This window comes from Urocitellus parryii, chromosome 11, assembly GCF_045843805.1.
Source record: "Urocitellus parryii isolate mUroPar1 chromosome 11, mUroPar1.hap1, whole genome shotgun sequence".
Taxonomy (NCBI): Eukaryota; Metazoa; Chordata; class Mammalia; order Rodentia; family Sciuridae; genus Urocitellus; species Urocitellus parryii.
Genome location: NC_135541.1, coordinates 73,884,115 through 73,910,279, shown reverse-complemented (window position 1 = coordinate 73,910,279; position 26,165 = coordinate 73,884,115).

Below are 26,165 nucleotides of genomic sequence, written 5' to 3'. Positions count from 1 at the left end.
AGGAAAAAGCTCTGGCTTCATTAGGTGGACTCCCAGGTCCACCCTTCTCTAAAAAGAACAAAAACTATTTGGGTTTTACAAAACTTTTTAAATACCTTCTTCCATTGTGCAGTTTTCCTTTGCAAAATGTATGACCCCTGTTTTTGTAAATCTGAAGCTTAGAAGCTGATCCCCACAAGAATCCACAGAAATCATCTTGCTGCTCTAATCATGGCCAGCTCTCCCTGAGAAATACGACAGCCTGCCAACCTCCTCCTGCCTGTTCCCGGGGTCCAGTCTTGGTAGGTCAAAGGCAGACCCAGGACCCCATTATCCTTTGAAAAGAAAGAAGTAATTCCAGCCAATTCAGGTTTTTGGAAGATTATTGCAATGGTCTTTTTTTGTGTAGATATCGATGTGGTTCTTGGCAAGTTATATGGGCACTGTTTGAAGAGATTGGTGGTGACATTTGAAAAGATCAAAGCGGGAACTGAAACCAGTTGCTGTCAGCCCAAAGTTCACTCAGCCACACAGTTTCAGAATTTGCCACTAGTATTTTGATTTTCTTCCAAAGCTCTTCACATCTTCTGAGGGTAATGGGATGCTGGCGAGAGAATTTATACGCTAAAAATATGGAGATGAAAAAGATTATGTCAACTTGTAAAGGATCCTCTGTTGTTTGGAGTAGAGGAAGGGGGTGTGTGAAATGAGGAGTCCTGGAGGAAGACACTGCAAAGCCGAGTAGGCATCTTGAAAGGAAGTTCAGATTTTTTTTTTGATTTATCCTACTGCCTGTTCTCTGGCACACATAGGCTTGATCTAACATGAGTCGCATCCATCAGAGCAGATGCAGGACGCTCAGGGTTTAATTGTTTTGCAAGGCCCTGGAGCAGGGTGAGAAGTGGCTTGGTGAGAGTGAAGCCCTAGGCCCATTACTAACCAGTCATGGCTGTGGGGGGGTGGGGGCGGTAGTTCTCCAACTTGTTCTTTTTTCAAGTTCTAAGTGAGCAGTAAAAGAAGATGCTTATCTCCTTCCTTTATTTTAGCAGCCTCTAAGTTTCCATTTCCTTCTTGAAACCTCTGACTCAGTGGCTGGAGGAATGCTCCCCCACCCCACCCCATCCTGTCTGCGCTCACACTTTCATGAGTCCCCCTTCACTCACCACCTTGCAAAACACACTCCACTGTTTTTACATGCCGCGTTGACTGCCTTGTTTATTTTACATACGTGGGTCAACTGTAGTTTAGATTGAAGACTGGCTGTGGGTGCAGTTAGCTTTTGATTATTTCCAGAAGAAAGATGCTATAATATATCCATATTAGCATTTAATATTATGTTTTTCCCCTTTTTAATGATAATATTTGTCTAATCACTAAAGCATGTGGTGTTAGTCACCTCTCAACTTCAGTCTAGGAGGTGCCCTGGAATGACCCAGGCGCGGGGATCATCAGGGTTATTATCATTATTATTTAAAGCATAATCATTTCAACTGGATTGTGTATGTCTACTGTATTTTATTTCTTTCTGAATAATTTTTACGTATTTTTAATTACTCAAGTAGCACACACAAAATACAGAAATTTTAGAAAAACAGGAAATGCCGTTATATCACATATACTTTTAGTATTTTTTCAATTTCTATAGATATTTTTTTCAACAACAATGGTCTATTGTACCATTTGTCTTAAAATCCACTGTTTCACTTAGAAACACACCATGAATATATATTTCCAATCTACTACAGAGATTTTTTTTAATATTTTTATTTGTTGATAAACCTTTATTTTATTTATTTATATTTGGTGCTGAGAATCAAACCCAGGGCCTCACACATGCCAGGCAAGTGCTCTACCGCTGAGCCACAGCCCCAGTCCTCTAATGCAGAGATTTTAATGGCTGTAGAGTATTGCATTATGTAGATTTTACATAGCCAATTCTCCATTACTGCTTATATATCAAACTTATATATCAAACACTGACACTATGTGCCAAGCATAGTTCTAAGCTCTGTGCGCATATTAACCATTTAACCTCATCATAACAAGTGAAGCAGGTATTATGATCATCCTATTTTGCAGATGAGGACACCTAGTCACAGAGCAGTTACATTGCTTGTCCAAGGTCACACCACTTTGTAAGCATATAAGCCAGATTCCAACCCAGACAAGTGATGCCTGGTCTGTGCTCTGATCACACTCTGCTCTCTGCTCCTGTTGAAAAGTTATGACCTTCCTTTACCTGAGAGAATGGCTTAATGTACATGAGACATCTCTGGCAAATAAGGAACCACTGTTCTGTGAGTCACTGTTATTTAGAGTTAAAGCATCAGCTTCTTGGTCTGACAACAGGGCATCTGGGCGGGATGAGGGATGGGCGGTGTGAGCGCCACAGTCCAGAGAAAGCAATTCCAGGGGAGGCCGCAGACGACTGGTGCTGCCAGCCTGAGGCCTGGGTTACTTGCCCTTAGGCAGAGGCAGAGCCATCCCAGCCTCCCCTGAGTGATTGTAACCTCCTCATGCCAAACCGTGGAGGCTCATCCTTTACTCTGCCATAGGAACTGCTGCATCTGACCAAAGCAGGCCAAGAGGCTGGGGGAAGCCAAGGTAGGAGACCACTGGCCAGCAACTGGCAGCTGGATCCACAACCAGGGCCTGGGGGGGGTTCATCCAATCTATAAGTGACTTCTAGGGCAGGGCCTGGAGCTCATGAGAATCCTCTGACTAATCTTCAGAGGCCAGGTGCTGATTTCCTGGGTGACTCTCAGCTTCTTATTCATCGCAGCCTCAAGACTGAGCTTTGGATATGGCCACCTCCTTTCCTACCCTCTCCCTCCTCTAGTGATGATATGATATCATAGTTGGCTCTAACAACTGCTCTGTTTGACTTATTTAATTCTAGCTTATCTAATTCCCACAACAGTGCTAGCAGGCAGAACAGTAGTTAGCCATAATTATCCTCATTTTAGTGATGAAGAAAGGCAGCCACAGAGGTTAAGTACTCTGACATAAAGGGGAAGGGTGTCAGGTGTGGGGAACACAGTAGGGTTGTGACCTTGACTCGAAGTTGTACCCAAGAACAGGTCACCACGGAAGAGAGCTGGGGCTGTCTTGTTCCCTCAGTCAATCATTGCTGGGTAGAGAAGGTCTAAATAAACAGTTGGAGTTTGATAAGGGAGTGTTAAGGCTGGAGGTGGTTAGAAGCTGTGTTTTATTTAAGCACCTCAGGCAATTGTTGGCAGGGGCTGGAGTAGAATTCTATGAAATAACATTCCTGCTCTCTCTCTCTGGGAGGTCTGTCAGCTTCATTCCTTCATTCCTTCTTTCACAAGGGAAACACAGAGGCCACAACCAAAGTCAGCTGGAAGCCACGGTTTTCCCTCTAGTGCCAGCACCTGTCCCTTTAAGTGCTTAAGATCAAGACCCGTTGTCCCACTGTGGACAGAAGTGATAGATGTTGTCACTTTCCTGCCTAGAAATTTGTAGGGATTTCCCATCACACAGAGATGGGGTCCATGATCAATCTCTGTGAGTCTTTGGAACAAAATATGGTCCAGTGGCAAAGGGCTCCATGGCCATGCCACCCAGCAGAAATCCTAGCCCTGTTCCCTCACTAGCTGTGGAACTTTGGCCAAGTTTCTCAACTTCTGTGGGTCTCAGTGTTCTCATCCACGAGATGTGGGTACTATCACCCACCTCAGAAACGCCCAGCACATAATAAGGACTCAACGGCTGTCACCTGCTATTATTACGTTTGACCTCATTGTGGCACTCCCCACCTCCAGCTCATTATGCTTCACCCCCCATACCAACCTACTCTCTGTTCCTCAACTTGCCAAACTTATGCCTACATTTGCACTTTTTGCCCTAAAGTGCCTGGAACTGTCGGCCTTCAGCCCCTGTCCCCAGCAAGCCGAGGACCTGGTTTCTTCTCATTTTCAGGCTTCAACTCAAGGCATCTCCTCAGAGAGGACCTCCCTGGCTCCCCCATCTAAATTAGCCCCAAGGCTCTCTCTATCCCTTTGTCTTTCGGTCAAAAAATCTCTGTGATGGGGGAAATGCTCTGTGTCCATGCCACCAGCCACCAGCCACCAGCCACCAACCACACATGGTTTTTCAGCACTTAAAATGTGTCATGTTTAATTTCATTTAATTTTAAGAATTTAGACTTATATTTAAATAACCACCCATGGCTACCCTATTGGACAGCACAGCTCTAGCTGTTTCCTGACCTTGGAACTTGCCTTGCTGATTTGCTTGTCTGTTGTGTGTGGTCTATCTCCCCAACCAGAGGCTGAGCTCAGTGGGAGCGGGGCCTTGACCTGTGTTACAGCTGTGATCCACCTGTAGCTGGGACAGTATCTGGTCTCCTTAGGGCACCCTCAGATTTTTTGGATGAATAAAGGCAAAAATGGGCCTATAAAACACTTTTGTAAACCCAAACACATAATGAAGAGGTAATATATATTATCATTTTTATATATGTATAATTTGAAAGCCTGCAGGGGTATTTAACTTTTTAAAATTCCTAACACACACACACACACACACACACACACACACACACAGGCTGATAATTTGAGAATCATTGTCCTATTTATTAATGTATTTTTTTATTTCTCCGAATAAGACTCCTCACCACCCAACTTGAATATATAATTTACTTCCCCTCTGCAAACTTAAGGGCCTGACCATAATTCCATTTCCAGGTAACTTCTGAGTAACCCATCATTGCACTGAGGCAAGGCACATCAGCAAATGCTCCCATCTGGCACCAGCCACAGTGGCCAGCCCTGGACCACAGAGAACAGGCTGCCTTCACCGGTCTACTTCCCAGAGATCACAGCTCCAGGCTTGAGGCTCTGACTTGGGTGGCACCTCTCTCTGACTATCATGAAGACATGAATATTCTTAAGGGGATTGCAGGATTTTTAAAAGTACAAACTAAGAGGGAGCAAGCTGTCTCCTTCCTGTGGGAGTAGTGAGGCAGGGTTGCCCTGAAGTCCAATGCTCGGCACTCCTGGGAGGGCCTGGCTGGTTCCATGCCACTGGGCAGTGTGTGGTTTCCAGGGAGGGTTGGGGCTGTTACCTGACCTCTTGTCTTAATGAAGTGTTTAGCTTCATGTCTGCCTCTGAGAGCTCTACACTGGAGCAACAGAGTTAAATCAGGGACAAGGGACATCTCCACCATGCCAGTTGTCTCTCTACACAGAATCTGAATCTGAGCCCAGGGATAAGGGGAACATGGACTTACTTCAGGGCTCAGTGGCCAAGACAGTACTTCCATTGCTCAAAGCCAGGTGCTGCGTCCATAGACCAGGTTCAGCTCATGTGCCAAGCTGGTCTGGACCTCCCCTGACCTGAGGTTGAGCTGATAAGCTGGTGGCACAGACAGGAGACAGCAGGGCTGAGGTTGTTTTTAAGACTCCTTTGTGGTCAGTATGCTTGGATTTCTTGCCAACATTCTCTTTCCCTACATGCCTTCTTCACCCCCAACCCCACACCCAAACACACATTTTCTTCCCATAACATCAGACTCAATTCTGGGATTGTGGAAGGGACACATGAGCCGGGGCTCAGCTTTAGGAAGGGGTCTATTGCAGCTGTGTGGAGACACCCAAGAGAGGGAAGTGTGCAAGGACTTTCCACCATGAGACTATTGCTCATAACGGGCCAGTGGTAGGGTCCATGCCCTTGGGGCTGTTAGGTTTCTTGTGAGGTTAAAGCACCAGAAGTGATGTGTCCATCCTGACCCACCCCATCCTCTGGGCCTGGGCTCTTTCACCATCTTCCCTCAGCCCCTCTCTGGGTCAGACCCCTGCCTGTAGCCTGAGTCCATGTCCCATGCTGTCCCTAAGGGTGACTCAGAGCTTTCAGAGAAGGTGGAGGCAGGGTTCCAGGGGACACCTGGGAGCTCAGGGATGCAGGACAACACAGCTCTCCTCTCTCAAGTACTGACTGAGAGTCACCAGGAGAGTGTTGGCTCCAGGACAGTCTGTCAGGTCCTACAAGAGGGCCACCATGTAAAGCAGGCCACCTATGGTCCTGCTGGCTCCGTTCTACCACAGGCTGCTCCTCTGTGCTACATCTTTGTTTGTCCCAGTGGTTGTGTATTATTTCTACTTTTTAATGTATGATTGCTAATTTGGCTATTTTTTAAAAAAAATAATTGAATGCCTTTATGAAGAGGTGTCCCATACCAGGAACCTCTGGGGCTTTCCCATTGCCACCGTAGACAGACACATGTCTTGGGGATTTCCTCCCTCAATTTTTCCACCCAACAGAATGAGTCCCAGAATCGATGCCCACAGAGGTGATTGGTGACATGGGGTGACTGTTCACCCAGGCGTCCTGAAGGGGTATTTTGGGTTGTAGAAGACACTCTGGCTCCCTAAGGGAAGCCCAGTGAGGGACCCAGGATAGCAAAGAGTACACCTAGAGGCTCCTTTAAGGTAAGTAGAAGATCTTACAATGACAAATGTGTTTATGGAGGGTCAGCACCTGCATGGGTCTGGGCCCTGTGCTCATGCCTCAGTGACAACATTGTGTCTAATGTTCCGGGGCCAGTCCAAGAGGTGAGTACTCCCTGTCTCCATTTCACAGTGGGGAAACTGAGGAGCAGAGAGGTGAAGGAGCTGTCCAAGATCACAAAACTTCAAGCAGCAGAGACAGTCCTCAACCTCAAAACTCAGGTTGGGACTTTTATCAACCAAACAGCCCACCTCCCACTGTGCAGTGTCCTCTGCAGGCTGCCCACATCCCTGCTCTGCGCTGGGTGCTGAGGGGCCACAAACACCTGTGGGCAGCCCTCCACCGTGTGTAACAGCCACAACCTACTTCCATCCCCCAGTGATGTCATGTCTCTGCCTGTGAAGTTCTGCTGAAAGATGGCTCCCAACTGTGTCCATTTGTTCAACCCAGGAGAGTCCTGTCAGGGAAAGATTATCAAAATATTTGCTGGCCATGCAGGAAGTATTCAGAGTTGTTGCCAGAGCACTACTGGGTGTGTGAGAAGCCATGTTCCTCCTGGCTTCTGTTTGTATCTGCCTGCTGAGGAGCAGAGAGGTTAAAGAATCTGTATTTAACCAATAAGTGGAAGCTTTATTTAACCTTCTGTGAGTCCTTTAAAGATGCTCAAGCACAGTGTGGATAACTGGCAGGGACACATTGAGGAATTTTCTGGTTTGAAGTCTCAGGTGGGAGCCAAAGTCTCCGTGAGAGAAGTACAATTAGCATCTCCCAGAGTCTCAGGTGTGCGAAGCCCCTGGGGTGTGGGGCCCGCTCTGCCCATGACTGGAGGGGCAAGTCCCTCACCTCCCTGAGTTGTGTCCTCACCTATAACATGAGGTGGGGGCAGCCAGAAGAGACGGTCTTTGAGAGGCAAGGAAGCTTCTAGGAGCCAGGCTGTCCACATCCCCTTCATAAGAGCTGAGAGACTTTGAGCACCTATGCAATCTTTGTAGGTCTCAGTTTCCCCATTTGTACTGTGTGTGTGTGTGTGTGTGTGTGTGTGTGTGTGTGTGTGTTTGTGTGCGTAATGGATCTATATGTAACGTCTCTGGAACGGTGGCTGGCTACACCATAACAAGCGCTCCGTAAACATTGGCTATTATTATTTATGGCCCTTCCCTGCTCTCACATGTTATGAACCGAACTGGGAATCTTGGCAATCCTGTCTGAGGGAGGATGCTTTGGTTGAGCAGTGGGTTGAGAAGCTGGCTGGAGGAAAAGAAGATTCTTCCTTGCTGTAGTCTAAAAACAGAGAGGGAGGTGGGAAGAAGAATCATTGAAGCCCATATATGATCAGCCTAGGAGTTCTGCCCACCCCTCCCTTCCCCACAAAGTAAAGCTTTAATGCAGTGATTTCACCTGTGTAGAATTCCTTGGGGAGGGGTGGGGGAGACAGGGAGTATAATTTTCCACACAGCCTCGGCTCTCTGAGAGTGTCCTGGAGTATGAACAGGAAGGGAGTAGGGAGGTTTGTTGCTCAAGCAGAACTCCACAGACTTTTTCTGTTCCTTTTCACTATTTTTGTGTTTCTGTCTCCCCAAGGGAGATACAGGTGCTACAGTGTGGGTTAAAATATATATATACACGAAAACCCCATGTGTCCGAACTAGGCCATTCAGATCAGGTCCCTGTGGCTTACTAGCTGGTCAGGGATGCTTTTTCCCTCTGGGGTTCAGTGTCTCATCTGTCCAATGGAGATGAGATGTCTTACTCGGCTATTGAAGAGTGAAATACGATCATTTATGTGCAGCATCGACAGGGGCTCCGAAGAGTTAGCTTTCTCCTCTGGCTTTGCCTCCACTTCTGGCCCAAGAGGGTCCTCTGCCTCCCTGTCTACTTTTGTCCAAAGCCAAAAAGGCAGAAGCCAAGATTCCCTCTTGCTGTGTGCTGTTAGCTTTCAGAACAAGACTGTAATCTTCCTAGAATCTCTGGGCAGGTTAGAACCTGTGGGCTGTCATCAGGAGGGGATGCTGCTAAGGGAAGTTATAAATAGGAAGGAAACAAAAGAGAAACGCAATAGCCCCTTGGCACCTGGCCTTCAGCCACAGGGGGGGGCTTAGGTCTCAGTAAGGGCTGAGCACAGGTGTCACGGGGCAGGCTGAGGATGCCTCCTCTCTTTATTACCTGTCCTCCACTCACTTCTGGGATGAGTCATGAGGTTTGAGTGGCTAGGCCCATGGTCATGAATACGATGCTGTCTTGCCTCATGGCTCCTGACTAGGGTGGGCTGGGTGGATGTGTGGTGGGGCAAATGGGTGAAGGGAAGAGGAGGGCACCATCATGGACCTGGTCAGCACTTCAAGGGGCTAAAATTCTGAACTCCCACCTGGTAGGGCCCCTGGGACTCCCAAAGCCGCTGGATCTTTTGCCAGATCCTGGGTTCCTCTTACATTCTCCTAGACTTTCTTATGTGCTGCCGCCAATGTCTTCTCCATCCAGGTCATGATGATCTCAAATGGTACCTTTTTGCAGATAAAGAGCAGGCAACCCCTTTCTCCAGAAAACGCAGCCCCACACATACAGCTTGCCTACATACAAATGGGTGCACAAGCTGGACTTCAGCCTGTAGCTGTTCCCTTGGCAACAGGAATAGCAATTTTTCATTCTCTGCTTTAACGGTCTGGATTGGCCATGCTGCTGCTGCCTCTTCTGAATTCACGGCTCCTACCTCTGCAGCCCTTCCCATTAGGAGGGCCAGCTTTGATAGGTTTCAGATGATAGCCTGGCACTGTCCATTTCCCAGTCTCCTCTTTGAAGGGGTTTGGCCTCATTCCAGAGCTGGGTCAGAGAATATTTGAACGGTCCCACAAGATGTGATTTGACATTATTATCTGTGACGTCATCCAGTACTCTGGGCCCAGGTGAAGGTCTACTGCATCTCTCGTAGGAGTGAGAATACCCTGCTTATCAAAAGGCAGAGGAAGCACCACCTCTACTGCATTCAAGAGTCCTAGGGGTGCTACCATTTGTCTCAGTCTCTTCATCGTTCCTTCCAGAGGGGCTGCCAGGTCAGCTTGTAAACAGCGTCCTGAAGACTGGCTCTGACATCTCAAGATTTCTGAGGCAGGCAGGAAAGTAGATTAGTGCCCACCCTCCCACCTAGACTGTTCCCTCACCAGTGATCTGGCTCTTGGGGTTCAGGGTGGTCTGAAAACATGGCATTTTGTGATTCCTTCTCTCCCTCTTTAAAAACTGCAGTCCCTGCCAGATTATCTGGACCACCTGTTTAGATGTAAATGGTTCAAAGCCAAGTTTCTGGTAGCTTTGCCAATAGCCAGGAGAGGCCACTCCCTCTGTGGAGCAGAGCTAGAGGTGGGCTGATCCCTGGGTGGTCCTGGAGCTTCACGGAGAGGGGAGGGTTGGCGGGAGACACAGGCAGAGGTGTAAGGAGGAGCCAGCACCAGGCACTGTGATAACACCGGGCTGGGGGAGGCTGAACACTGTAAAATGATCCACAAGTGTGGATCATTTGCAGGTAATTGCTGAATTTACCAGTAGCATCTGCTAAATGTAGGGTCACAGAACACTTTTGAGGAGTACAAACTCAACTGGATAGAACCAGAGAGGGAGCTGTGAAGGGCATGATGAGGGGACAGGAAGGGATAGGAAAGGATAGATGGTCAGATGAAGAAGGGAGGAAACTGCGGGGACATGGAAGCATGGAATCAAGTGATGAGTTTAGAGGAGTCATCCTGAGGAGTTTGCATTTGAGCCTATAAGTGGAAGGAGACTTTGAAGGGCTTTACATGATGAAGGAATAGGATCAGGCTTGTATTTTAGAAACTTCACTCAGGTGACTAGTGGAAGATACAGAGACCAACTGCAAGGCAATGGAGGGTCCAGGTGAGAGAGGATGAGCACCTGGCTTGCAGGGTGGTGGGAGAAAGGGAAGACAGCCTAGAGTTGAGAACTATATAAGCATAAAGTCCCTGGGCCTTGGTGAATGGTGGACTGCATGTGTATTTGTGTGGGGCAAAGATGAAGAGATCTGGGTAAGAAGAGGCCTCCTGGAGTCCCAGCATGGGCAAGCAGCTAGACAGAGGTGCCATTCTGGTGTGAGAATATAAGGCAAGGAGGAGCTGGCTTTGGGTGAGTTAGGTTGGGGATGCACTAATTTTGAACTATCTGTGCCATAATCAACATTTCATAGACTGCTTGGATATAAAAACTAAAACTGATGGCATTAACACTTTGGAAGCGTATGTGATGACCAGGATACTGGACTGAGTTCAGGACTAAATATGCCTATTTTCAAGGTGACTGGGGAAAAAGAACTCACAAGGGAGATGAACTAGAAAGTGTTGGAGAAGTAGGAAAAGAGCAGGGAGGAGAACCACCTGATCTGTTGCCCCAGCACCTTGCACTTAGGAAGAAATGGTGTCTCAGAGACCACAAGAACAGGAAGAGCCATGAAGGAGAAAGCAGTCATCGGTGTTGTATATAGCAGAAAGGCCCAATGATATAAGGTCTGAATCCTGTTCCCAGGGTCATTCACTGTGCAAGTCACTATTATCCTCAAAGGAGGGGCTGCATCAGAGGCAACCACTGAGTTACAGAGTCCTTAGTGGAAGGAAGAAGAGAGAAAGATGAGAAAAATGGTCAGGAGCATAAAATTAAACAAAAAAGTGTAGGGTAAGGGAAACCTAAGCACTGTTATTGGCTGAGTTGGGTCAACCAGCTGAGAGGGAGAAGAAATAGATGCAGAGAGGAGAGAGGGTGATTGGTAGGATAAGGTAGGGAATGGGATGAATGGGTCTGTACTGCACAACAGGGTTGAACCCTGGTCCTCTGCTGTTGAAAGCACAGGTAGAGAGGATAACTGTGATGTTGATTCTATTGAAGGGGGAAAGAAGGTGGGGAGTTGGAGATTGTTTGGTCTCATGGCCTTGATTTCTAGGTGAAATGGAGCACAGCCAAGCTTGTAAATATGGATTTGTGTTGGCGTAACCCTGCAGAGTTGCAGGAGACCTCCAAAGATCTCAGATTTCAGTTCCTTGGATATAAGAAAGGAGAAATTTGAATGAATTAATCTAAGGTTTTCAGCATAAATTAGAAACTAGCTCATACGACCAATCATGGGATCCAAATGGTCAGAGAAAGAAGAGAGCTCCAGAGGAAACTGGTAGATCAGGAAGATGTCCATACAAAGACTATGCGCAGGGGCCAGGGAATAGGAATGTGGAAAGGTGAGGTAATAGGCAGAAAGAGGCACATATTATGTCAGGAGAGCGACAAATCCAGGTGACAATAAGGCCCAGGTGGGCTAGGGACACTGGCAGATGAGGTGGAACATCAGCGTGGGCCACTGGAGCTGGGAGATGAATTTTCTTTGAGGCTGTGACTCTGGAGGTGTTGTCAGGACAGGAGTGGTTGGTTCCAAGGACTCTACCCTCTCCAGGGTAAATTAGGAGCCATGTCCGTTGGGTGGGTGACACCAAGAGGAGTATAGTCCAGTGTTTCCCCAAATGTGTTTGATCACAAAGACACATGATAAGCACACAGTGTTCAGATCTGTCTGTCAATTTAGACTTCTAGGGGAGGAGTCTGGGAATCTGCATGTTCAATTTTCCCAGGAGGTTCACATGATCAGGCAGGTTTGAGAATCTTGTTATCAGGAAGGTACAAGCCTCCCAGGATGAGAAGGGAGCTATGTAGAAGAATGGGGTGGAGAGGGCTGGAAGAAAAGGGAGAAGGGATAAGAAAGGGGAAGGGAACAGGAGAGCCACAGAGAGAAGGTTAGAACATCCACACCCCGAGGGCTCACATTTTGGATGAGCGCAGAGGTGACAAAGGTGAGAAGCACTCTGGGGTGGTGATTGGGTTCAGACACTGTATCCCAGGCTCCTTGGTGGCTGGGATGGCATCAGTTCCTGAGTTCTCCTTGGAAGGAACTATAGCAGACTCAGCGTCATGATATCCTGGTGGGGAAGGCTGAACAGTGTGCCCTCAGTCAATAGAAGCTGAATTGTTCATGGGTTTGTGTCCTTTCTTCCCTGAGGAATTGTCTCCCCTGTGAACACTTGGGTGGTTGAAACTTAGATCATCTCCTTTATCTCTCCTTCCTTCAACAGGCCACCCTGCCTATCTTTCTATGTCCTTGTCATCTGGTGCTCATTCTGGTGGGTCCCCGGAACAAATGGCCAATACCTGCCACTTTAGTTCTCTTTTTGACTCTTGGTGTTTCATGCATGGGATCTCCACATCTCGGACCTAGCACCAGGCTGACGTGTGCGTGGAGTTGATAGCCACAAGTGTGATGTGATTTAGATGCATTAAGGAAACTCTGCCAGGCCCTGTTCCACTTCTGTATACATCTGTCACCTGAAATTCCACTAGGAGCCACATGAGGTTGAAACCACAGGTGTGGAAGGAAAGACCTAGGTTTTAGGATTCCTGACAGACCTGTATTCTAAACCTCTAAGACTTCCCAGACATGCAAACTTGGGCAGCTTTATCTGTCTGAGCCTCTATTTCCTCATGTATAAAACAGAGATTATAATGCCCACCTCAACATGCTGTCATGAAGATTAGCTGGGCAAAGCACACAGAGTGCCAGGAGCAGATGATTGACCAACAGGTAAGGCCATGGTGATGGGGTCACCATCAACTACACTGCACTGAGAGCCCAGAACAAATGGAAGGGGACAAAAAGGGAATAGAGAAGCCAGGCGCCGTGGCACACATCTGTGATCCCAGCAGCTCAGGAGGCTGAGACAGGAGGATCGTGAGTTCAAAGCTAGCCTCTGCAACTTAGTGAGGCTGCTAAGCCACTCAGTGAAACTGTGTTTCTAAATAAAATGCAAAAAAGGGCTGGTGATGTGGCTCAGTGGTTAAGTGTCCCTGGGTTCATTCCCCAGTACCAAAGAAAGAAAGAGAGTAGGGAGGACAGAGAACCAGGATGCAAGGGTCTCTGGAGTTGTTGTTGAATTTCTGTCCCCTAATGTTACCAAAATCACAGCAGGCCCTGTTTATGGAAGCATCTTACCTGTCCTTCATTTTAACCTTGTTAACAAGGTGGTAACTGCATTTTTTTTATAAAGTGCATCAAGGCCAACGACCACTGGATCTGTTGTCCCCAGCACCTTGCACTTGGGGGGACACTCTCTAAGTGTTCATTAACAGTGTACTCTGATTAAGAAACAGAAACCAGAAACTTGATCATGCGGCACACAATCCACAGGAAAGGCCCCAGTGACTCACTGCAGAACATGCACTTTATTCCCTGATTTCCTTACATGTGGTGCCTTTGTCACAGCCTGGTCATGCTGAGAGGAAGAGCTGCATTCCCTCCCTTCACGTCCATGAACCCGAGACAGATGAGGTCACATGGGGGTCACACAAGGGGTCTGTTCTTCCTGGAAATGTTGACACCTGAGAAGTCTGCCTCCCTCACCTACAGAGATGGGCTCTGCAAAGGGTATGGGCTAGGGCAGCCGCCTCTACAGCCCCCATAGTGCTACCCCCAAGCCTAGTACTGGAATAAAGCCCCCCACCCCACCCCCATGCTGCCCAGAATGACGATGGCACATTCCCTCAGCATTGCTGAGTCGGGGCACTGTGACTCACACAAGTCACCTGGGGCCTGTTCAAATGCAGGTTCTCAGCCAGCGGTTCCCTCTGTGGTGGGCTGAGACTTGGCCTTTTTGAAAAGCTCCCCCCCCCCCCCCCCCGGAGGCAGGGCAGTGGCTCCACAGACTGCTCTGGGGGTAAGGACCCAAGGACAAGGGCTGGGACTTCAAGGTTGACACCGGTGAATCTACGTGGTGTCCTGCCATGGGGGAAATCCAAGGGCATGAGGAGGCCTGCCTGACTGTGGTTCTCACCCATTAGAACCCCTCCCCCGTGCCTGAAGCTCTGTTCAAAGTTCAGTTCACAAATATTTGTTGACTGCCTACCCAGTGCCAGACACCAGGTGAAGGTCACCCTATGCAGCTTGTCTGCTTTCTCTTTTTCTTTGCAATGCTGGAGATACACCAGGGCCTTTCATACGCTGGGCAAGCCCTCTACCAATGGCTACACCTCCAGCCCTCGTTTAAGTCTCACTTTGCCATTGCATACCATGCTCAAGCAATTCAATCCCCAATTCTCCTATTCCCTCTAAGGAATAAGCCTTCAATAATAAGCTGATGTGGGCAATGGAACCAGGGAATCCAGTCTGGGTCTCCATATCCTGGCTCTGTGAACCTGGCTAGTTACTCTGCCTCTTTGTGCCTCCATTTCCCCATCTGTAAGAGGGGCTTAATAATTTCCTCCTTCCACCTCTAGGTTGCTGAAAAGATAAAATGAGATGATTCTTGGTTAAGTTCTTACCCCAGTGCCAACAAACCTATCTGTTAGTATTCAAATTTAGACTGTTTCTTCCCAAAGCCCTTTTGGTATTCTGCTCCTCATTGCAGATACCTAGATGATGCTAAGGGTGTGACTCCTTGTATTTCACTGTGTCACCATTTGGAAACCTTGATACTGTCTAAATGGTCACCAAGAGGAGTGGGCGGCACCACTGTGTGTGGATGTATTTGTGTGCATGCATACTTGTGCTCTCCCATGTGTTGGGGAGGGAGGGGTTTCTATGAGGAAGGAACAAGAGAGGAAAGAACCAAATGTTGACCTTCCCCAGTCCTCTAACTTGCTGTCCCAGCTCTCTTGCCCTGGGGTGTTGAGCTGTGTGGCAAGCACTTTGTTGCTTACAATGCAGTGCCACGGACTGTAAAACACACTGCCAGACACAAAATTGTCATAACACCACTCTCACTCACTTGTGTTCCAAAGGGCTTTTCAAAAATCTATTTTAACTCTTCATTGTGGCATTTTAAAGAATAGTATGACAAACCCCAGCTTTAATAACTGTTCACATTTTAGCAATCATAGGGTCTGGAGAGAGAAAGAGAATGATATGGGATACCTCGTGAGATGGGATTGCACACCCCCAGCATTCACACAAGAATAATTTGTGTGATATGTGTACCCTGTTGGAAAAAAAAATGACTGATAATTATGGGCCTCTCTCCTCCAGTCCAGTTGCCATCCCCTCTTTCCAGAGAATGGGTAATGGCCCCTACCTTGTAAGAACCCGCTAAACCTGAAAACAGCAACTAGTAGGATCCTCACACACACAGTCCCCGCCTGACCCCTGGGCTCTCATGTACAAAACGAGGAAGGATCAGGCACAGGTAGCAGGCTGCTGAGCAGGGAGCAATAGCCAAGGCTCCACTCTGCCCCGCCCATAGCCACCAGCAGCCACCTGCCTGCTCAGTCCCACCCCACCACCTCCTCCAGGATGGATTGTGTCCTGCTTTGTAGAATGATGACTGCTGTAAAGATAAGTACCTTAACAGCCAAGAGAAAGGGGCTGTAACCCTGAGCTGTGTGGGCCCATAGGGAGGGGTTCTGTCACACTGGAGTCCCCATTCGGCAACAGCAGCAAGTGAAGTAATGGAACAGTTCCCCAAAGTTTCATTTACGACCATCCCACTATCATTTCTAATTTCCTTCTGGGAGGCTGAGTTCACCCCCACTTTGGGTCAGATGGGGAGGTGTCATGGAAAGAGGTGGGGAGTGTGGAATTAGGATATCTAAATTTCTGTCCCGGTTCTGTTATATAACTGACCTTGAGCACTCCCTGATCCTCTACTTCTGCACTCCAGGAATGTGTATGATAACATCTACCCCAGAATGACTTTGAAATTCATAGAAATATTATTCAGATCATTGTCATAACTGGGCTGACTGTAGATAATGCTGTGAAACAGGTAAAGTGTTAATTATAAATACTAAAAGCACCTCTCACTTTCTTAGTCATATTTCCCCCTTTCCCAAGGCTCCCTTCCCAATACCCTTGAAGCACCAGATGCTATTAGGATGCAAATCAAGAAAACAACCAATAAAATTAATATGCTTTAAAGGGCCAGTAATTTAATTTCAATAGAGAAAACAGACTGTATTTATCAAGCCCTTACTGTGGCCCTGAACACATTGTGTGTAGTTCTTACAACAGTGCTATGAGGTATGTGATTGTTATTGCATTTTTATAGGTGGGAAAAGTGACCTAGAAGTAAGAATTTTAAGAATTGTATAGATAATTACCCAAAACTGGGATTCAAATGCCTTTTTTAAATATTTATTCTTAAGTTTTTTAGGTGGACACAATATCTTTATTTTACATTTATGTGGTGCTGAGGATTGAACCCAGTGTCTCGTGCATGCTAGGCGAGCACTCTACCACTAAGCCACAACCCCAGCCCCAGATATGCCTTTTTAAGGCACAATAACCAGTGATTAAGAGCACAAAGTCAGAGTCAGTTGGCCTGGGTTCAAAGCTCAGTTCCTTTACACATAGCTGTGCCACCTGGGCAAGGACTGTGTCCTCATCTGGAAGAGGGAATGAGAACAATGCTACCTTGTAGGATATTGCCAGGATCAAATGGGTTGATATATATACAAGGCTCTTAGAACAATATCTGGCATATAGTAAGCACTTGGGGAATCATAATTAAAGCAATTGGTGTTCACTGGGAAAAATTCAAACAATTAAGAATGATATAAAGGAAATAGGAAAGTACCCTCTTACTCACTTTTCAATTTCATTTCTGAAACCATCTGATGGAAGGAAATTCTTCCAGCTGTTTGTATACAATCCTACGCAGGCTGGCCTTGAATTCCTAGGCTTAAGCAATCCTCCTGCCTCAGCCACCCAAGTAGCTGGGATGACAGGTGTGTACTATCATACCTGGCTTGAAAGGGCAACTTTCTTTTTTTCACTGTTTCTTTTTGTGGGGGGCAGAGAGAGATATTTTTCCATAGTTCATATTGTTTCATTACAATTATTCTTTATTATTTCATGCCATCCTTCTGTGTCGGTACCTATAGAATTCTTCTCAGTTGCCTGGTACATGCCATAGTCTTGATGTGCTGTAATTTAATTATCCCTCTGCAGAAAAACTGCAAATTATGCTGCTATGAATATTTTAAAATGTACACACAGGTGAGTGAGCACCTGGAAAGCCAACTCTGGTTTCAAAGATAGATTTAGTACATCAAAGCAAGCCAGGATTTTCTGTCAGTCTGGCTCCTTCTGTATAGGGGAGTTGATAGGCTGCATTCTCTCAACCACCCACCTTCCTCCTGCTTGGTAACAGGACAGCCCATCTCACTGACATGACCTGGACTCCCCCAGAGGCAGGCTGCAGCACCCAGCCTGAGCCCTTCCCATTGCAAATCAAGGTGGCAGTCAGGGGACCATTGCCCTTAGGTTTTTTTACACAAGTTTTTCCTTTCTGAATTTCCACAAATAAAGGTGTGTGTGTGTGTGTGTGTGTGTGTGTGTGTGTGTGTGTGTTAGGGGAGTCAAAATCCTCCCTCTCCTTTATTTTTATCACGAGTTTGTCCCTGGTACCTTAACCCTCCCTCCTGTACCTCCCCACAGCACGGGACCTCTGCCACCGCCGGTTTCTAGATATGAGGTCCCGATACTGTTTTCACCTTCATATCTCTCAGAGTTAGCAATGCTTTCTCTAGGGTATATCTCGATGAATTTGTTTTTTAATGTTTTAAATTTTAAATAAGAACATATATGCTTCCTATAATGAAAAAAATTTTAAAGGCGAACTGGGTAAGTGAGGATATTTAAATCATCTGGAATTCCATAATTATCCAGAGACATTTTAGTCTATTTACCTTCCAACTGTTGAATTAGTTCAGAAGTAAATTGATGAAAAGCTGATAAAAAGATTAAGATAGTAAATGGGGGTCAGGGTGCAGAATTTGGTGATGAAGAGGATAAATGCTGAACTGGTCCATTCAAATACAGACAATCAGGGAGAAGTGGACCTTGTATAGAGAATGAGCTTGGGTTGCCAAGCATTTCTCTTTCACTCTTGCACAATTCATTCAGTAAGTATTTATTGAGGATCATTAATCCGTAGCCCTTATACAATGAGTTCTCTAGCCAACATGACAGTGAATAGACAGCTGTCATGAAGGCCTTCTGGAAGCAGAGTTGATCTCCCTGACTAGTAAACTGGGGATTTCCGTGACACCAAGTTCGTGGTTACCTCTTCAGGAAGCAGGAACCTAGAGGGTGATGCTTCTGAAAATACTGTAAAATGTACTGATGTGATTTATGTCAGGGGTAAAAAGGTACATGCTTGGAATCCCAGTACTCTGGAGGCTGAGGCACAGGATTGCAAGTTTGAGGCCAGCCTCAGCAACCCTATCTCAAAATTAAAAATAAAAAGGGTTGGGGATGAAGCTCAGGTGTTAAGGACCCCAAATTCAGTCCTAGAATCGCAACAGCAACTCTATCAACTTCTTGCATCAGAGAATTCTCATTCTCTCTGCAACTGTTCAAGTTCAGACTTTCTGTTTGGTTTTCATTAGTGACAGTTTAAGCATCTGTTTTCCTTACTTGTTACCATGAGGGCTCGGTAAAGGTAGAACTTTAGGAATTATTCTTTCTTAAAGTACATTTTGTCCAGTGGCCAACCTGCTGCCAGCGAACTCATGATGGGGGTGCACTCGACAAATTCCTTTTGGAACGGAAGGATCAATTCCAGGTTGAGTGCTCCCAGACAAAGCCTCTTGCTCTGCCCTAAAGTCATTGTTATGTTGTCCTTTTGTACATCGCTTTGGCTAAAGCAGCCTAGGGTTTTGCTGTTGGAAAATTTAAATGAATGATGACTATGGGCTTGAAAAAATATGAGTCCTAAAATTGGTGGGCACACCCAACATCCATAACTTTTTATTTAGTCTATAGTGAGCTTTATGATACAGTTTAAAGATAAAAGGCCAAAGGGCTTAGAGGTCCGGGGTTCATTCATTTAGTAAGTAAGTACTGAGTGCTAATTTCTAGGCCAGGTCTATAAGATCAAAACAAAGGTGAAAGCAAACATAGATCTTAGAGTCCATAGAGCAACAGATATTAAACAGCAGTAACAGAATGAATGTGTAATTATACAATGGTGTACATATATAATGGTGACAAATTCCAGGAAGAAAAGGATTCTGGGAGGTTCACATAACTGGGGAACCTGACCCTTGCTAGGTGTCAGGGAAGGCCTCCTAGAGAACAGGACATCTGAGCTGGGACTGGTTATTTAATTGGTATTCTCATCAGTCAAATTCCGATAGTTCTTTCCCTTTTAACTCACAGAAACACAAGAAGAGAGATCACGTATAAGAATGAACTTTGAAAACTGCTCCAAGTTCCTAAAACTGAGTATGCTGCTCTATGACCAGAGGCAGGTGTTCTCTGGCTTCTGTGTCTGTCCTCAGGCCAGGCATTACTCAGACACTTAGACCTTTAATCACTCCCTTCATGCCATCAGGCAGCTGGGGTCAGAGGCACCTGGGGTTGGCAGTGGCTCTGCCACTTACCTCTCCTGTGAGTTTAAATGCTCACTTTTCTCACTTGTGAAAAGGGACAATAGACCTGCTCTTGGCTTACAGCTTGTAAAATGCTTAACATAGTTTTTAGCATATCGTTATTTGTTAGGGTCTGTAAACAAGTCAGGATGGCGCCTGGCAACTGCGGCAGTTATTCCTAAATAAGTTGTAGCTGTTATTATTGTAATTGTTATCATTGCTCATTAATAACTCTTGCCAATTATTTCTTGGTAATAACTTTGGTCCTTCACTTCCATTCCCACTGCCACAGCCTAGTAGACAATAGGCTCTTGCCGTAGCCTTTTAACCCGTGTCCTCTCCTTGCCCTCATTTCCCTAATTCATCCTATTAACTTCCAGAGTGACCTTCCTAAAATATTAATGTTCTGCTGATACCACCTCTTTTATTTAATATCATTGGAAAAAATATCTGCAGCTCATATAAAAATATGTAAAAATAAAAATATAAATAATATAAATATATAATAAATAAATATATATAAAATATAAATAATATAAAAATAAAAAAATAAAAAGCTAAGCCTCCTAATATGAAAGAAGACCCTAGAAAATTGATGAGAAAAAAGATCTACTAATGGACAGAAAAAATGGAAAAACAAACTCCCAAAAGAAAAACAAAAGGCTACTAGACATGAAAAGATAAACAGCCTCATTTAGCATAAGAGAAATGCAAATCAAAATTGCATTTAAATTCATATTTTACTGATAAAGTTGATGAAAATTCAGAAATTTAATAACACCTTTTAGTTAGGTTGTGGGGCAATAGGTATTTTTTTACATTGCTATGGCATGTAAATTGGTCTGATCCTTATGGGAGATAACTTGGTATTATCTATCAAAATTGATAGCAGTGCTTACCTGTAGTGGGAACTTACACACACAGTTGGCCTTCTGGATTTTATGTCCATGGATTCAACCGGTTGCAGATCCAAAAAAAAAAAAAAAAAAGATTCTTAAATGTGTCCATACTGTACATGTACAGACTTTTTTGTCCTTATTCCCTAAACAATACCCTTTAATAAGTATGTACATGGCACTTACATTGTATTAAATATTACAAGTAATCTAGAGATAAATTATATGGAAGGATGTTTATGAGCTTTATGTTGTATGTATCATTTTATCTAAGAGACTTGAGCATCTGTGGATTTGGGTATCTATGAGGAATCCTGGAACCATCCCTCTATGGATTCCAAGGGACAACTTTGTGTGTGTGCGCTCATGTGTGTAGTTTTAATTTGTGAATCATGTGAATACTATATTAAATTATAATTATATTAATTAATTATATTAATTATATTAAAATTACTCTATTTGCTATTTCATTAGTGAATTTTGAGTACCCACTATGTGCTAGGCACAGAGGATACAAATATGAATGTGGTTGTGGTATGGTGGAAGGACCCACTAAACTTGAAGTTAAAATATCTGAGTCAAATTCTGATTCTGCTTAAGCTGGATGCAGTGATGCATGCCTGTAATTCCAGAAGCTCAGGAGGCTGAGGCCGGAGGATCACAAGTTCAAAGCCAGCCTCAGCAAAAGTGAGGTGCTAAGCAACTCAGTGAGACCCTGTCTCTAAATAAAATACAGAAAAGGGCTGGGGATGTGGCTCAGTGGTTGAGTGTCCTTGAGTTCAGTCCCCAGTACCAAAAATAAATAAATAAATAAATAAAAATAAAAAGATTCTGCTTCTCACTATCTAAGCATTTCAACACAGAGACGTTATGTAACATTCATTGAATGATATATGGTTGAAGTTATTCAACTATTCTGTGTTTCCTCCCATACAAAATGAGATAGAGATACCACCTGTCTCACAGAGACATTGTGAAGCTGCACAAAATGTGCCATCAATTCTAGTGACTTTTTTATGAAACCTACCATGTGCTCAACACTTACACATCTATTATTTCCTTGACTTCTCACAGGAAACCTTCTAGGCAGGTATATATTCACTTACTCATGAAAAAATGAAGGGATTGAGAGGAGAAATGATTTGCCCAAGCTCACTTGGGGGTGTGAGTTGCTTTCTAGTCTTTCTTTATAGCCTCTTCCCCCTGAGGCCACATGAAGTAGAAACATGACATACAACAGATGCTCAGGGAACTTTGATGACAAGAAAAACCGATTGAGTTTTACCACTGTTCTCTGTGTCCTGAAGAGTAGCAGAAAACTCAATAATTCTGATTCTTTTTTTTAATTGAGTAATTATGTATTGAGGGTCTGAATAAGTGATGTTTTAGGTAATTTCAAATGACCTGTCTTTGAGCTCACTGAATTTTTTTCCTCTGTTGAGCCTGGTGTTAAAACCCTTTATGGAAATTTTTAAGTTCATTGTGTTCTTTAGCACCAGAATTGTTTAGTTCTTTTTAAAGATTTCTATCTCCTTGTTGAACTTCTAATTTTGTTCATGTATTGTTTTTCTGGTTTTATTTAGTTGGCTATTTAAATGAAACTTGTAGCTTACCAAGCTTCTTTAAGATTATTTTTAATTTCGTCAGGAAGTCCTTATATCTCCATTTCTACAGAGTCAATTACTAGAGGTCAGTTTCTTTGTTCCTTTGGTGATATCATGTTTCCCAGATCCTGATTCTTATGGCATTCATTGGTGTGTGCACATTTGAAAAAGTAAGCACTTATGCCAATCTTTACAAACAGGTTTCATCAGAGAAAGCCTTCACCAGTCGGCTCATCAGAGATTCTGGGCACACTATACAGGGTGGTCCATGGGCAGATGGGCCTCAAATGTAGGTCTATAGCAGTGGACATGGAACCTGTATCTGAATAGGGTAGTTTGAAGCCTAGGCCTACAGGTGCTTGAGCTGAGTCTAAAGTGGGTGACCAAGCATTGGGATAGGGTTGGCAACTGGACATCCACAGGTGCCTAACCAGCACTGGGATGAATCAGAAGCCTGGGTTTGCAGGTGCTGACCTGGAGTATGGGGCTATGGGAGCCCGTCAGTCACTGGGTTTTATTGTGGGGCTGCTGTTGGGGTCCAAGGCAAACTTGGTGCTCATTTCACTCCCCTTGTTCTATGCAAAAGCTATATGAGCTGTACTGCCATACAGGACAAGTGATATGGGGAATGTGAAACTGTCCTTCCTAACTTCAATGTATCTTATTTATGGACTGTAACCAGGTGCTATAATCTCTCAGCTGGTTTCCTTAGTTCTTTTGAAAGTATTTTCATGCATTGATAATAGTTCAAATTGAATTTTTGTGTAGCAACAAGAACTGAACCATCCTATTTCACCACCTAATTCCTTATCTTGGTGCTGCACAGGGCTGTCAGACATCTGAGATCCTGATGGAGGCAGGTTCTCATTCAGGTGAAGGCATCTCAAACCTCCTCATGCAGACTGTCCACCTGCCACTAATTTATCTCCTTAGGAGGTTGAAAAACAACCTGCTTTCAAGTCATTCTGGGGTTACATCTGCTCAAAGTCTACAGCTTGTGTCCAAAGAGTGCACCAGTGATCCTTCAATCCTTCAATCCTTAGACTAGAAACATACCAACTAGTCTAAGTGACATTCATTGCATTGGACACTTTTTGAAAATCCAATAAAAATCAAAGATTTATGTTTCTAAAAATATGGGGAGGATAAAGATTAACCCTCAGAGTTACTCATGAGGAAAATGTAGGCACTCATTCTTAAGGATGCTGCACTTGGAATCTTGTAGACTTTCTAACAACTCTTTCTTAAAGGGATGAAAATTATATCAAATAGACCCCAAATGGTATAATTTTAAAATGTTTTTATTGGTGTAAAACATACATGCAGAGTCAAGCACAAATCAATTAAATTTTATAATCTGAGGGATAGTAAATTATTATAAATGGGTGACACTCATGTAACTAGCACCCAGATAAAGATATTAAGATAGAATATTACCAGCACCCAGAAGCCCCTCCCTTTCCATTAGTACCACCTTTCAAGATAACCTCCATATTCACTTCTAATATTGAATATATTTTGACTGTTTTTGAAGTTTACATAAATGGAGTTATTTGCTGTGTACCCATTTGTGTCCACCTTTTTTGACTCATTATCATATTTTAGAGATTCATTGTCTTTTTGGGTATAGAATTAGCTCATTAATTCTTATTTTACTTGTAATAATCCACACATTTTATCTATCTTCTGTTGATGGACATTTGGTTTGTCTTTTCTTTGGCTATTTATAAACAGAGATGCTATAAACAATTTGGACATCTTTTGGTGAATGTGTCCATGTGTAACTATATATAAAAGTAAGGGTGTATGGGCTGGAGTTGTGGCTCAGTGGTAGAGCACTTACCTAGCATATGTGAGGCCCTGGGTTCGATTCTCAGCACCACATTTAAATAAATGAATAAATAAAGGTCCATCAACATCTAAAAAAAATTTTAAAAAAACTGGGGGTGGAATTGCTGGATCACAGGATATGAGTTAATTTAACTTTAGTAGTTGCTGTTAAGTGGGTTTCTAAGGTAGTCATAAGAATTTCACTTTGGGCTAGGGATGCAGCTCAGTGGTAGAGCATCCGACTACCATGTGCAAGGTCCTAGGTTTAATCCCTAGTATGGTAAGTGGGAAAAAGTTTACTTTGGACAGAAATATTATCAAACCCTTTGTTTTAGTCAGCTTTTTCATTTCTGTGACTAAGGATTTGACCAGCACAACTGTAGGAAAGGAAAAGTTTATTTAAGGGCTCATGGTTTCAGAGGTCTTAGTCCAGAGAAGGCCGGCTCCATTCCTTCAGGTTCGAGGTGAGGCTAAACATCATGGCGGGAGAAGGTGGCAGAGGAAAGCAGCTCACATCGTGGTGATCAAGAAGCAGAGAGAGAGACTCCACTCTGCAGATACAAATATATACACCAAAATCACGCCCCAATTCCCACTTCCTCCAGCCACAGCCTACCACTTTATCAACTCCATCATTAACTCACTGATTAGGCTAAGGCTATAACCCAATCATTTCTCCTCCAACCTTATTGCATTGTCTCACTTGTGAGCTTTCAGGGGATACCAGATCTTAACCATAATACCCTTTAATTTGAACTATTCTGGTAGTGGGTGTGAAATGAGGTAAAATTGCAATTTTAACTTGCATTTCTGGGATGATTAATAAATTGAGAATCTTTTCATATGCTTATTGTTTTTGTTTTTGTTTTTGTTTTGAGAAATACCCGCTCATCCTATCTTGAGAAATGCCTATTGAAATATTTTGCCTATTTTACATTGGATTTTTTTTCCTTATTCTTGCTAATTGTGGATGTTCTTTATACATTGTGTACAAGTTATTTTGGGGGTGTGTGTGTTACAATTATATTTTCTTGCTTTGCGGTTTGCCTTTTCATAAATTATGTCTTTCATGTATAAGAGTTCTTGATTTTGTCCAATGGGCAGTTTTTTAATTTATAGTAGTGTTATTTATGTTTAATAAGTTTTAATCTACCCCAAGGTCACAAAGATATTTTTGTATATTTTCTTTGATGATGTTACTGTTGCCAGGTGTGGTGACACAAGCTTGTAATCCCAGTGGCTTGGGAGGCTGAGCCAGGTAGATCTGGAGTCCAAAGCCAGCCTCAGAAATTTAGAGAGGCCCTAAGCAACTCAGTGAAACCCTGTCTCTAAATAAAATACAAAAAAGGGCTGAGTTTTTAATGTGTAAGAATTTTATACTTTGAAACAACAAGATTATTGAAAGTTGTGGTTTTTGAAAAATTTTTCTAGCTTGGGAAATGTGGTCTTAAAACTTGATATGCACAAATACTCCTTGAAAATGGCAAAGACAAACATTCTTTTTCTCAGATTTATAAATTCTAGAGAGGCAGAAAAGAGTTAGGACAGTAACACTGGTTCTGGAATATTATCCAGGCCAACAGTGACAAAGTTATTGTGATGATCTCTGAACAGAGAGACACTAGCATTGAGCAGGCTTAGGGCATAAAAGCATGGTCTATTTGGGAGCTATCACGATAGCTCTAGGAGCTGAGTGCTCCTGATCAATTCATGGTGGACTGTGCTCAACAACATTGAGATGTCATTGGAGGTGTGTATGTTGTTGCAATCCTTCTTTGCACCTTATTTTAAAGGATATGTAAAACATTTCTTTGATGCCTTTTTAAATTTTAAACTGGAAAGGAAGGATGGAGCAGGGCATTATTAGACTACTTATGCTTCAGTGTTACAAATTCAATTTCTAGACTGACAAATTAGTGGTATGAGTTCTTTTTGTTTTGTGTGTATGTGTGTTTGTGTGGGTCTTTTGTTTTTGTAGCTGTTCAATGAA